A 15,626-nucleotide genomic window follows, 5' to 3' on the forward strand; every position below is an offset into this window, starting at 1 on the left:
GTTTGCAGGAAATGTCTATATATTTATATACTGTATCCAAACTGTACAGTTTTACATGCAGGTGCTTTTATTAAAAATTTTATGTAAGATCAATTGACAATAGCTTATGGAATCTTCTCTCTCTCTCTATATATATATAAAATCCAATGTTTGTCTGTCTGCTTTTCACGAGAAAACTACTTAACGGGTTTAGATCAAGTTTTTTTCTATAATTTGCTTGAACATTCCGGTTGATATTGCAACTTCTCTCATTGTGCTATGTATCATAGTTCGCTTGTGGTACTGATTTATTTGCGTGAATCCAAGAAACACGCAGCAGGCCAAGGAGAGGGGGCGGGGCCCTCCTCACTCACGCGCCAGCTTTGGGGCATTTCTTATCTCCGCTTAGCTCATGAATGAGACAACTACTCAAATGGCACTAAAATTATTATTTAACATTGTGAAATGACCACGTAGTGATGCATACTACAGTAATGACTAACTAAATTTCATACATAAATCATTCAATTTTCTTCTGTTGTAGTTTGTATGCTATAAATACAAATCCTTAAACTCAGAGCTAATATTTTCATTTAAAACCCAACATTGTCTGCTGTATTTCATAACACTTCAGCTTCATTTCTTCTTATACAATCTGACAGTTATCACTGTTTAATATAGATTACTCCAGACAGAACAAGATCACAGATTCTCAGAAAAATGTATTATGAAGACGTTTTTTTCATAATAAATATGAATTCACTTTAGTAAATTTTGAAAGAAAATGATTAACCCAGCTGTTGTAGGTTATTGAAATAGATACTGTACACAGTAATATTTCACTCTTTCACATAATTATTGTATTATTATATTCACACATCTGAAGGGTGAGAAATTAGAGCAGTACATGCTAAAATAAGCTGGAATTATAACAGTTTTTAAATTTTGTTTAGAAAAAAAATCTTAAGCCTGTTTTATAGGTGAATTCTAAACTAGAATAAATGTAGCTTTAAGAACAAAAATTTATAGTGCAACAAGATATGGTGTGAAAAACTTAAGGGCAATCCGACTTTACAGTTTTCAAGGAGGCCTGCAGCAGTGCAACTTTAGATAAACCTTGTTCAGAATATGAGGAAAGATTATTACCAATGGCTACTTCTGTAATCTGTGGACATCATTTCACACCTCAGAGCATTTCTAGTTCAAGCACTTTGTGATGTGTTACCATTTAACTGAGAACTGATAAAACAGCAAGGAGGTCTGGAGGAGCAGGTGGATGAGGAGGCAGAAGCTGAGGCTTGAAATATGGATTGGATGTAAGCTCTCTTCTGATAGTATTGCTTTTAACCTTATGTTTTATGCAAAATTAAATTGATCTTCATTTTGGGAGAAAGAAATTACATGCTTTATCAATCTGGGTTCTTTGTCCAATTTAATTTGGTATATAAAAAAATGAAGGAACTGAAAAATGTCTATTACATGTATTATATAATGACTAGACATTAAGCCCGTTACAATAACAGGCGCTAGAACAGTAGTGCATAAACATTAGTAGGAACAGTCTATATTAAATGGCAAAGGACCTTGTATGTGTCTGTAATATGCATCCCTGTATTGTGTGCTTTTAATTTTCTCTCGCAGTAATATTGTTTTTTATTTCCGTAAAATGCCTGTAATTTTCTCTGACAGTAATACAGTGGAATCTCGGTGCACAACCATAATTCATTCCAAAACCCTGGTCGAAACCCGATCTGGTCATGAACCGAAGTAATTTGCCCCATAGGATTGCATGTAAATACAATTAATCCGTTCCAGACCGTACGAACTGTATGTAAATATATTTTATTTTTAGTTTTTAAGCACAAATATTGTTAATTATACCATTGAATGCACAGCGTAATAGTAAACTAAATATAAAAACATTGAATAGCACTGAGACAACCTTGAACAACAGAGAAAAGTAACACTGCAAGAGTTTGCGTTATAGCGCTATGAATCACTCGCTAAAAACACTTTTTTTAATGAGTTTTAAGCACAGGGAAAAAAATGAACATTTGAAAAATACATAATTTAATAAACAACCAAGAAAAGTAACATTGCAACAATGCACGTGTGTGTGTGTGTGTCTCTGTCTTTCTCACGTGCCTGTGTGTGTGTCACTCTCGTGCACCTGTGTGTGTGTGTGTCTCTCTCGTGTGTGTGTGTGTGTGTGTGTGTCACTCTCGTGTGCCTGTGTGTGTGTCTCTCTCTCTCTCGTGTGTGTGTGTGTGTGTGTGTGTGTGTCTCGTGCACCTGTGTGTGTGTCTCTCTCTCTCTCTCTCTGCACAGGGAATGCACAGGGAACACGTGCGGCCCCACGCATGCGTACTTCACTAGAAGACACACACACGGACAACTGGACGCACACAGGGGTTTTATTAAACAGGGTATATGGCCGGGGGTTTTAATTATAGAATGACATATACTGTATTATATAGGCATAATTCTGATCTGTTTCATAAGGATATTTTTTGAGGTCTGCAAGATTTTATCTTTCTTTGTCATGTAGCAAGGACTAAATAATAATGTCAAGGTAAAGCCTGTTATGTTGTTTGTTATGAGAGGTTTGATTTATGTAATTTAAGGACATGATGAAGACTAAATGTTTCTTAGGTATTGTCCTGGATTCCCTGGAATATTTATTTATAACATTTTTCTTTCATATTTCACAACATTATTTTGAACCATTTTTCTAATGACATTTTGCTTTGTTGTAGAAGGCATAATTTTGTAGCGTTTTGATTATGGTCACAATCATCTTGTTTAGTGCTGTTATGGATGGTTGCCAGAAACAGGACCATGTGCTATCATTTCCTGAGTACATAAAAGAAATGTTCTAGATAAAATAAAAAATATGGGCATTTGTGTTTCAGTCATGTGTGGGCTTACAGGCAAGGGGACCCTTAGGCTTAAATCCGTGTCCACACTTGACCTAGCTATACTGAGAAAAATCGCAAAAAAAAAATAGCATGTAATGTTAAAGCTTAAGAGTTCCCTAGACATAAATAACCACTACACAAGGATGGCAAGAAGCATGAGAGTATCCAATAGGTGAATGGACAATGCAGTCAAGCGAAGTACAACACCGTTCCAAAGGATAAATGTTGGGTTGTCAGCCAGGTCGCCCCTTTTAATAGTGCTACAATAACTCTACAATAAACAGGTGCATGATGGTGCTAAAACAGAACAAAGAATCATACGTTGCAATGCCTTCTCAATAACTTTAAGTAAGCTTGTATGAGTGGTGTGGCATGGGTCAAAAACTCTGTCCTGCAGCCGGAAGCATCATGGCTTTGCAGCACTATGGCTGGAAGGGACTTAGTTAGTTGCCCTCATTGAGGAGATTCTCTGAATTATGGTTGGAAATAAAGGCAATACCATTAGTGACAGCATCCCCTCATGTCATAGAGTGATATTGCTTACCCTCAAGTCTTGGGAAAGCTTGTACCTGCTTTTTGGCTTGTGGATGGATCTAGCCCCAAATGGCAGGAACTTTGGACCACTGGAGCTTGACCCCTTCTCCTCCTATCACGTACCCTAAGTATTTGGCCTCAGTAAATGCAAAAATAACATTTTCTGGGTTAAGCCACAGGTCAACATTGTGTATGGTGCAGAGGACGTTCTTGAAGTACTGGAAAGTACTGGACGTTCTTGAAGTACTGGAAAATATAACTATGTCATCTTGATAGGCAGCACTGCCTGTCTGTGTCTGGGTTAGGGTGGTGGTATGCCCCCTAGTGGCTCACACCACACATATTGGTTTTACCCTTGACATTTTCAGTCTTTTGTTATCCAGTGATGAACATGTGCCTGTCTTTTGACCATTCTTTTGTCTCCCCCTTTAAACCCATTCAACATCTCATAGTCCTTCGACCTTTTGTCATTTTCAGGACGTGTTTTTTTTTATATAAGGTGCAATGACTATCTCCTAATATGTAACGCAATAAATGACTGTAGGAATAAACTATGGTAACAGATAGATCATTTTAATATTTCCACAGATGTAAAGACATAAACATTTTGCAGACATTCTCTGTACCTACTTGTTGTGATATTAAATTTTGCATATAAGTTAATAAATATTTTGTTTGTCTTTATTTGTAACTTAGGCAAAGCAATGTAATATTAGTGTTACATTAGTGAGAAGCATTCATGTTTACCCTGCTTTTAGGAATGAGTCTCTTTGTAATTTTACGACAGGGTTGGGGGAAGTGTCTCAAACATGTTTTGTAAATTTTTCTCTGCTAAAGTCTCTCAGTCAATCCCCACAGGAAAGCCAGACTGCCTAACTGCAAAGCTTTACCTTAATACATGGTTTGGATTGTAGGTGTGGAGGTGTCATATCCGCCCATTGGTGTGATGTATAGCTGTTTGGAGCTGGCTTGTATCAGAAGACTTTAAGTACCACAATGCCCTATTGGCTCTAGTGGTTGGACAGAAAGCCTATATATTTGCTTGCTTTACCTCACCCTCTCTCTCTCTTACCAAACTGATGAAAGACCATCTCACACCATGAACTGAAAAGGACAACACAATGAAGAGCACAGCTCGGCAGCCATACTGAGACAGGCATGTGGCCTGTTCTGAAGAAAGCTGGCTAAAAATAAACTAAGTAACTAACAAGTCTGTGTGCTGCCTGAAACTACACATCAACATTTATATGGTTGTATGGTTACCAATATTCGATATGTGCTTTGCATATTGTTATTATTTATGAATATTATCAGTGATACATTATTTAAATTGTAACTTAACTCCTGGTTGTCTTTTACTACACCTAATTGCCTGAGGTTATACATGTAGAAGGGAAGGTGAGGAGAAGTCATATGGTACAGTACCTTATAAACAGTGTTATGTCTGTGAGATTTGAGGCATTCTGACAAAGGCTACATATTAATAATACAAAAGGAGAAAGTACAGTAATATATTACTCTACCAAGACAAAACACTACTAAACTTGCCGAATTTTAAAAGGTCTGTAATGAAGGCTATGTAACTTAAACATGGTGTTTCTAATCTTTATTTCTATTTTGTTTTCCAATGTGGGCATAATATTCACCTTTCCATCATAGTACAGTATGCTACAGTTATACATTTCTGCAGATGGTGTATGATATTGAATGATCAATGGTCATAAAAATAAGATCCGTAATAAATTAAAATGGTTTGTCGTAATGCTTGAAATATTAAAAATAAAGCAAATATGTATATTGTAAACAGTACATAAAAACGATGTTATAGTAGTAAAAGAAACCTGTCTGAATCCTAGCGATGCAGATGTATATGGTATGATATTCATGGGTGCATGCATGTTATCTAGAATGGAGAGACAACCTCAGGAAGGTGACACTGTGGCCATTTATGTAAAAGGGATTTAAATATGTCTGTTTTGTTTTGAAGGTGATGTAATAACATTTAGATTAAAAAAACTAAAGCAATAACAAAGGCATCACACTCGAAGTGTGTCATAGACTCAAAAGCCTGACAATACTGTACTGTCAATATGCTTTAAGGACTGGTGACTTAAATTACTTGAATATAAATGGGGAAACACCAAAAAATAGCACATTAACAAACGTTGATAGATATAATTAATGATTGTTTCAACCCAGCATATCACAATATCAACAAGTCCAAAGGCCCCTCTAGACTAAATGTTCTCAAATAATTAAGACAGAACGTGTAGTGAAGAGATTCTTAAATGGTTATAGTAATAATAATATAACAGGCTTCACAGTGTTGAGGAAGAGGATAAAAACAAATACTAAAAAAGGATAATTTTAAACAATTGCTGCAAAGTCTTAAAAAACAAAAAATGAAATTTTAGATTTAGAGATTGCTGAGTTTAAAACTATAGATATTACAATATAGTTCAGACACATGCAAATATTTAGAAGCAAACGCTAAAGAAATCCTTCTTGGCTTAGTAACTACTTAAACATTAAAAAGATAATTTGTAAGAAAAAACAGGTTTAAAATACTTAAAAGTCAAACAACTCTAGTTGGCTAGCGCATGAGGGCAACAGTAAAAAGGAATTTAGAAATGTCAAAAGGCAGCAAGAAAAGACTATTTTATTGGAAATACAAAAGGCAACCTTAAGTGGTTCTTTGAGAAATTCAGCAGCAAGAGAACAGTCAAAAAAGAGATGAAGTATATTAAGAACAGTAAGGGGGCAATAAAATATGCAGTAAAGGACATAACAAATGCTCTCATTTCTTATTTTTCTAAAGTCATCACATATGAAGAGGTTAGAAATCTTCCAGTAACTCCGGGGAATATTAAAGGAGACAAACTGATTTTGAGATTGGAAAGTAAAGTACTTCTTTATCTAAAAATGCTGTAATCAAATAAATCACCAGGACCAGATAGCATTTATTTAAGAGTGCTTTAAAAAGATAGCAATTACATATCAAAACTCTTAATGCATATTTTTTTGGAAATCACTGCATTCTGAGGAAGCTCCTAACCTACAAGTTAACAGCTTATATCACATTATAAAAAAGGTGATTGTCCCTAGCCTACAAAGCAATAATAGACCAGTTAGTTTAATGTGTATCAAAAAAAAAATTAATGAAACAGAGTAACAGATACCAGATTTAGATATGTATTAATAAGCAGTCAATAAGAATTTAGATGGGGGAGATCATGTCCCAAACATTAGTAGAAATATATGAGAATGCAACAAAAGCATTTGATCAGAAGTCATTTTACCTCATTTTCAAAACAGTTTTGATAATGTAGGCTATGAAACACTTGTGCTCAGACTAAAATCAGAGGACATTCAAGCCACAGTGTTCAGATGGGAGCAAATTTGATTTAAATGCAGACTGCATTGAGTTATGGTGTTAAGAATTACCTCTTCAACTCAGAAAAAAAGTTGTAATGGTATGGAAAATGCAAATAAAAACAGTAGTGGTTTCAACTTTTGTGATCTATCACAAAACAAACAGTAGAAGGACAAGATATTTAATGTTTAATCTGGTCAGCTTTATTTTTTCTTAAATATATATCAATTCTTACCAATAAGGGCCTGCAACACATTCCACAAAAGTTTGCATGGGGCAATTTAGGGTCAATGTTGAGTTAAAAAAGAAAATAATGATGTGAGTAGAAACAGATGATGATCAACAGGTAATTAGAATTATGCTTTATCCAGGAAAGGCTTAGTCTATTAGGAGCAAAGGATTGCCAATTTCACCAAAAATGAGTGAGAAAATCATTCAAAAGCTTAAAAACAATGTTTCTGAAAGAAAAATCGGAAGGGATTTGGGTATTACAAATTTTTTACCTGCATTTTATCACTCTTTAATATTGTTTTTTATCAATATGCTGCTGCTGGAGTATGTGAGTTTCCCCTTGTGATTAATAAAGTATCTATCTGTCTAATATAATTAAAGATTAATGGAATCTTTACATACATTTTGGTGCATAAAGAGCAAGGGCACAAGTCAAAGCTGACTGCCTGCGATATCCGATCCTTCAAATGACACTACATCAAGAACTGTCATCAATAAGTGATATAACCACATGTGCTGAGGAGTACTTTGGCAAACCTTTATCATTTAAAATAATATTTAGTTATTTCCACCAATGCCGTTTACAGCTGTACTGTGCAAAACCAAAGCTGTATGTCAGCAGTGTCCAGAAGTGCCATTGGCTGCTCTAGATTCTGAGGCATCTGGGATGGACCATCACACAATGGAAAGTGTAATGTGGTCAGAAGAATCAATATTTAAGGACTTTTTTCAAAGAAATGTGTGTCGTGCCTGCCGAACCAAAGAAGAAAAGCACCATCCAGACTGTTATCAGCTACAAGTCCAGAAGCCAGAGTCTGTGATGCTATAGGGCTGTGCCAGTGCCCTGGGCAAGGGTAAGTTGCATATTTGTGAAGACGCTATTAATGCCAAAAACTACATACAGACTGAGGAGCAACATTTGCTGCTTTCAAGATGGCATCTTTTCCATGGTTGCCCATGCATCTTTCAGGAAGGCAATGCAAAACCACATTCTACCTATGTTATAAAGGCATGGCTGCATAAGAAGAGGGTGTGGGTGCTTGACTGGCCTGCCTACTGTCCTGACCTGTCCTCAGTTGAGAAGGTGTGGCAGACCCCATAGTGTTACACAACTTAAGGCTTGATTGCAAGAAGAATGGGGCAAAATTACACCTAAAACCCTCAATAAATGAATGTCTTTAGTACTTAAATGTTTATTAAATGTTGTGTGAAGGAATAGCAGTGTTGCAAAGTTTTATATTCTTTACTATCAAAACTTTATGGAATATGTTACAAATATGAAAATCAAAAGAAATGTTTATTTAAAAAAAGAAAAATACAAACCAGAATAAAATCCAATAGTGATAACATCAAATAATGGAATGTTATATTGTTTTCCAGTCAATCACTCTTTCCCATTTTTATTTGCATTTTCCATACAGTCTCTCTTTTCTGAGTTGAGGTGGCAAGTGGAGCAGTATTAGGAATGCTGTTTTTAATTATATCAATGATCTTCATCAAAATGTAACCAAAAAGCCGGTTACTACTAAACTGTGGGGGACAGAAGCCCTAGAATAGGGGTGTCCAATTCCAGTCCTGAATAGAGACTGACAAGGTTTGACTGAATTATTTATTTTTGTCAAAACTTTATGTTCTACTTCGATCTCATAAATTTAATATTTTATAGTATTTTATGGATCTTTGTATTACTGTTTAAGTGAACGTGTGTGATTATTTATGTAAACATTAAATGACCATGTTCTTTTATGCTGCCATATTTGTTAATTAGTTTCCTTAAAGAAAAGAATAATATAACTTAATTGTATTGAACTACTGCGGTGGGTTGGCACCCTGCCCAGGATTGGTTCCTGCCTTGTGCCCTGTGTTGGCTGGGATTGGCTCCAGCAGACCCCCGTGACCCTGTATTCGGATTCAGCGGGCTAGAAAATGGATGGATGGATGTATTGAACTAAAACGAATATGACAATATCTTGTAGGCTAAGTCTTTTCAAGGCTGTATGCAATTTATAAAACATACTTCTAATTATGGTCATCCATATTTGGCTAGTCACGTGTCATAAAGTTACTCAAAAAGCACTTATACTTAACAAACATGTTCTGGCATATCTTTTGTATTTATATGTGGCACTCAATCTTCAATTCTGTGTTACTTGTATTAGGTTTTTGACTGTTGTTTTTCCTACCTGCTTTACTTAGTGTAAAGACTGTCATTTTCAAAATATTTGCTTCTTTTTTTATAATCAAATTACTATGTACTGACCCTTGATTATTTTCATTCAGAAAAGTTTGCTTTTAGTGGCTGTTGTGTAGGAGGCTAGAACTTTTGATTATTTTTCTCCTAGCTGTGCTGCCATAATAAAGGTCTTAGAGTGCCATGCCTTCAATCATTCTTCTGTTCTAATCACAATGGGGGTCTGAAACTTGAAGGTACACCTTATGAAAAGGTTGGCGGAGGCATAGTGGACACATCACTGTCCATGCTGATGATACAGTATAAAGCCAAAATAAACTGAATGAAAGGGAATTCATTTTTCATGCAAAATATGTTTTAAAACATATAGTTCTCACTATCAATTGCCTTTCTGAATTGGGAGCACAGTGGACCACAACAGAGTCCTGCAGCTCACTTCTCAGGCTATTGATCTTACTTTTTTGGTGAGTCTGAAAGTACATATCTGAAGCTGGAGCATTGTACTCTATATCCTAAGCGATTGGACAACATGTGATAGTTTAAATTATATCTATAGAAATAGAGGAACATTAGTATCAAGTATTTTATTTCAAAGATTTCAACATTTATATCTCTGTTTCTAAAAAGTATTGTAAACTTGCATGTCTGTTGTGACTTTTACAATGAAGCACACAATTTTCTGACCATATACAGAAATATAAACAGCCATGTACTTAGCAATAAAAATAGTAATGAGTACAGCAACTTAAAGAAACATTACTACAGTAAGTCATGATCTGAAACATCACTGAAATGAACTTATTTATATTCTCTTTATTTGTTGTGCTTTAAATCCCATTGAAACTTTTAAAATGAAGATAAACTGACTATGGAATTTATTGTTTATTAATCATACTCACTGCTTGAAACTTTCCACTGGAAGCAGAATTTTGTAAATAACTAAGAGGCACATCTATATTATAATTCAATGCACATCTGCAGAGGTCTAGCATATCTGTTATATAAAGGTAGTTACAGTTCATGCACAGAGTATGGCCACCTGAGCATTGGACTCTGGGAATAATGGACAGTAGACAAAATCTGTATATTTATTTCATTATATTCATTTAATTTTTTTTTATATTTTTTTATTGGAAAAATTAAAACAATTTTAAAAAATTACATAAGCTTAAAATAAAAGAAGAAAATCACACAAAAGCATATTAAAAATAATAAAAATTATAAGTAAATATTCATATATGGTACCTACTAATATATATAGGCTCATACCTGTGTGTGTGTGTGTGTGTGTGTGTGTGTGTGTGTGTGTGTGTGTGTGTGTGTATGTGTGTGTGCACAAACATGCAAAACTTGCTTTCAGCATACAAATGCTGTTCAGGTCTAACACAGCTTGTGTTATATATTACCCAAGCCTGGCTAATACTGAACTATATATACAGACATAATGATTTGATGGGAAATGCATACTTTTTTTTTTCTTGAATGATGCCTTTGCAACATCTGGCCAAGTATCACATTCCGTCAGTCATTCCAGTTTCAGCATTGTACAGTCTCAGGTGCATATCAGAGAGTCTCAGGTGCACAAAAGAAAATAGACTTGCTTTTACATCTACTGTCAAGTCTGCCATGACTGTGAAAATGTTGTGAGTGAGCTGCCTTCCAGTGCTGTATTCTTCATTTGCATTTTGCTCTGTCCACAATGTGCCATCTTGCAGGTTCTGATTTCCTTATATCAAATTTATATTCACTGTATACTTCATATACTAGCAGCTTGGATGCTGTATCAGATGCTTGGCACACTTTATGCAGATCTGCATCACGTGTTATAAGTAAGAACAGAACATATCCATTGATGAACAGTTATTCCCAATGAAATATTGATGCCATTTCATCACACAGTGCAGGTCAAGAAGACTCAACAATAATGCATCAAATATTGGATAGCTTCTGATGTAAATAACAAATAAAGTATATACACCAAACACTGCTACCTGTTTGGAAAAAACATTCCACTCAACTGCCAGGGAAAGTCTGCGACTGTGGTAATGCAACTTGAGAGACTTTCACAGGAAGTGTGACAAAAGTAACTGCTGTGATTGAAATAATTGCTTTAGACAAAAATAAAGGTTTGGGGACCGTCCCCATATATTGTTGGCGAGACAATAAGCAAAAAAAAGATGTTGATTCAAAGTCTTGAATTACAGTGAATACATAATTTAGACAAAATGGCGTTTATATGTAAAAGAAAAAACATGTGACAGGAAATGGTTGGCAGTTGGAAGCTTTACAGGAAGTGACGTCATCAGAGTTGGCTGGAAGTGACGTCATCAGGGATGGCCGGGAGTGACGTCATCGCGGCCATCTTGAAAACCCGAAAGTTGATTTATTATTTCCCGTCTTGGTTTCTGTTGGCAAAAAGAGTTCAGGTAAGCACCACGTGACAACCCCTTATCTTGCGATGTTTCACTCACCTTTAGGCTCTCTGACTGCCTCCTAATCGCACATGTGTGACACTGCTAACCACTTTTCACATCACTTCCCTTTGCAAATAAACTATTTACCAGTTCTGCTCAGTACAATGCATAAAATGAAACAGGAGTTGCCCTCCATGTAGAAGGTGACAGAAGAGATAGTCAAGTCAGCAGCAAATGAGAATGTGCCGAGGCAGTTATGGATGGGACAATGAACATGCGACAATTGGCAAATAAGCTTCTTGCCAAACAGGCAAATGTACTCCATATCTAACTGTAAACAGAATGAGTCAAGAGCTGCCACCATACTGTGAAAGGAAACATATGAGATGGTCAAGGCGGTAAACACAGATAAATTATAAAGGCAGTGCTAGGTGGTAGAATACACACTCAAAAAAGAAAAGTGAATGATGTGCCACCTTTTTGTGTGTGGGATCTGCTCTCAGAATCCAAAAATGTTTATAATCAGTAATTAATAGCCATTTAATTATATATTCCATGATATTTGAAAGTGTATCTGTAACTTTTCAAAACTACATATGGACAGCATTATTAGTTTCTAGTTCATGCATTATTTTCTATTTCCAGCTGATTGAAAAGTATTGTTTTGGTTTTTGCAATTAAATTCTGAAGTGGTTTTATGCCCTGTAGCAGCGTGACTTTAAAAGGCTGCTCATTTTAGAGCATCTCTTCAGGTCCCTCTTGCTTCCAAGAAAAATGTAGCAGTGCCAGGTCAGAAAAGTTTTTCAAAAGAAAACTTTGTAAAGTATCACAATGTTGCATGTGAGAGATGCTAACAAAAGATATCAAGAATCTGTGCTGACTGCTGATGTACACTGTTTTGTAAAAAGCTTTTTCACAGAAATGTGTAAATATAGATATAAATTAAACTATTTCTAAAAAGTACATTTAAAAAGTTTTGCATAATTTGTTGCGGCACAGTGGTGCAGTAGTAGCTTCGCAATAAGGAGACCTGGGTTCACTTCCCAGGTTCTCCCTGCATGGAGTTTGCATGTTCTCCCCTTGTCTGCGTGGGTTTCCTCTGGGTGCTCCAGTTTCCTCCCACAGTCCAAAGACATGCAGGTTAGGTGCATTGGCGATCCTAAATTGTCCCTAGTGTGTGCTTGGTGTGTGGGTGCGTGTGCTCTGAGGTGGGCTGGCACCCTGCCTGGGGATTTGTTCCTGCCTTGAGCCCTGTGATTGGCTCCAGCAAACCCCCGTGACCCTGTGTTAGGAAATAGCGGGTTGGATAATGACTGACTGACTGCATAATTTGTTATTTTGTGTACCCAGCATCCTCCTTGTTGTCACCGATAGCCTACAATTTGAGCACTTAAAAAAATTATAAAAGAATTTCAGCCAATACTAAATAACGATAAAATACTGAAAGATGTATTCCCAAAACCTCCCCTCCTGGCATACAGACAGCCACCAAACGAGCAACAACACATTCTCTAAAGCACCCTGCGTTAACCAACAGATAATGGTACATCTCACTGCCTACAGAAAAGATGTAAAACGTGTGCTTACATTCATGATACAGATCATGAAGATATACCACATCTCCGACTATAACATCACATAAAGGGATCATTTTCCAGCAAATAATCTAATTTGGTCTACTTAAATCAATCCATCCACCTGTACTGGTGGTTGTTCAATGAATGCCGAATTCCAGTGGTTGTGATGTTTTTATGTTGCTGACCCAGAAGGGGTGATTCTTCATAGAGGAAGTAGAAGCTGGGTTGCTTGCTTTCTGACTGGTGAGAAGTCTGAAATGCTGATAAAAAACAATATGGTCTGAGTGATAGTGCCACCTCTCTTCTCAAGAAGATATTACTTGCAATTTGAGAGCCTTGAAGATCTCTGCTATGTGTGCATGTGTGACAGCACAATAGACATTATTACAAAGTCATTTAACCTAAGAACAAAACCAAACTCAAGTCAAAAGCAATCATTAGTCAAAAATTTCAAGTGCCACTGGTTTGCCTTTCCCTCATTAGCTCTATTGCTGTGTTTTTGGTCATTGATCCAAAGTATCTGACATTGTACAGAGTGCTCCACTATTTTCTATAAGGTAAGTATGATAAAATCCCTTGTTGTGTGGAAGATACTTTACCCTTTTTAGCCAACATACACAAGCTTTTGAGGTGCTTTTGGTCTACTTCTCTGTGTCAGGCAGCTCCTATTTAAGTGATTTCTTGATTGAAACAGGTGTGGCAGTAATCAGGCCTGGGGGTGGCTACAGAAATTGAACTCAGGTGTGATACACCACAGTTAGGTTATTTTTTAACAAGGGGGCAATTACTTTTTCACACAGGGCCATGTAGGTTTGGATTTTTTTTTCTCCCTAAATAATAAAACCATTTAAAAACTGCATTTTGTGTTTACTTGTGTTATATTTGACTAATGGTTAAATGTGTTTGATGATCAGAAACATTTTGTGTGACAAACATGCAAAAGAATAAGAAATCAGGAAGTAGGCAAATAGTTTTTCACACCACTGTATTTCAGGTAAAAGACTTTGCCTTTAAGTCTTGTCACAAATCAGAGATTCAGAGTATTTACATAGGTAGGAAAGTGAAGCAGAAATTTTGACGGTTTTGTTTGCAGCTTCAAGCAGATTTTGATTTGCATGGGAAAATAACCTTGAGCTTATATGATAATGATATAGTAACATTCAGTATTTTGAGAAACTGTCTACCCTTTCAGGAGAAAAACAAGTTAGGTGCGCACAGTTAATTTTAGGTTCTTTTCAAAAAGAGTTCTCTTAGTTCAGTTACAAAAATTGACTTTTCAGTTCAGTTGTTTTTCTGACACTTTAGTAAAGAGCTCAACACAGCTGCAAAATGGACACTTTGAGAGGTGCGTTGGACATTTAAATGGAGCTTTCTACCTTTTGGTGCTAGGCACTTTCCAAGGACTCTGTGTCCAGGAAGAAATCTTTCTTAAAATGTTTGATTAAGGATAAATAATATGTACCTGAGGGACTAGATAACTTGGAGTGTCTTGATGAATGAGGACTTCATGAAACCCACACAGTATAATTGTTTATATTTCTTATATTCAGTTACTATTGCTTATAATGCAATAATATGATTTTTAAGTAAAAGCTTGAAGCCAGTATCTATCTAATTAATACTAGTGGTACCAAGTGAAGGATTAACAATTCCTTGTCTAGCTGTGTTTCCTTAAGGAGAAGCCCTCTATTGGTGGTAAACTGGGTTTCAGTAAAGGAGTGAAATTAAAGACTGATGATAGAGGTACCTAGGATTGAATATGGATTGTGAGACGGGTAAGAGGTTACAGATAATAGTTGTGTAGCTGGTTAAAATTTGGTCTTATATCCCATTAAGGAATAAACCTACAATGTTAAGAGTTACCTTTCTTGTTAGGTGCAAGTAATAGGTGATCTGATAAAATGATAAAACACAGCATAAAAAACAACAAATAGTAAATAAAAGTACTAACAATAATTTTCTTGACTGTCCAACACAAAGAAAACTTCCCCAACCTGTAACATTTAGAAAAGTAAAAATGAATTGTAATTCCATAGACAAAAGAAATGAGTTTAATAATTTTAAAATGGAAAAGTCAGAGGTACTAGATGTTTTGACAGACAACCCTTCTATCAGTATTCCTGAAAATAATGAAAGACTTCCTTCAGTATTTTACCAAACACATGAATTGAAAGATGAAGGATTGAAAGAAGGACAATTATGATTATGATCATCGTAGAACTAATCTGTTTAACTTTTTTCAAAAGCAATACGGAGTGTTTGAAAAAAGTAAAACATATTACAATTTGAACCACTGGCAATACATTGTCGAAATACTGATCAGATAAAGGGGATTAGCAGAGAAGGACTGAAAGAGAAAATCTCATTATATGCAGATGATATGGTACTGTATATTTCGGACCCAGAAAA

This window comes from Polypterus senegalus, chromosome 2 (genome assembly GCF_016835505.1).
Source record: "Polypterus senegalus isolate Bchr_013 chromosome 2, ASM1683550v1, whole genome shotgun sequence".
Classification (NCBI taxonomy): Eukaryota; Metazoa; Chordata; class Cladistia; order Polypteriformes; family Polypteridae; genus Polypterus; species Polypterus senegalus.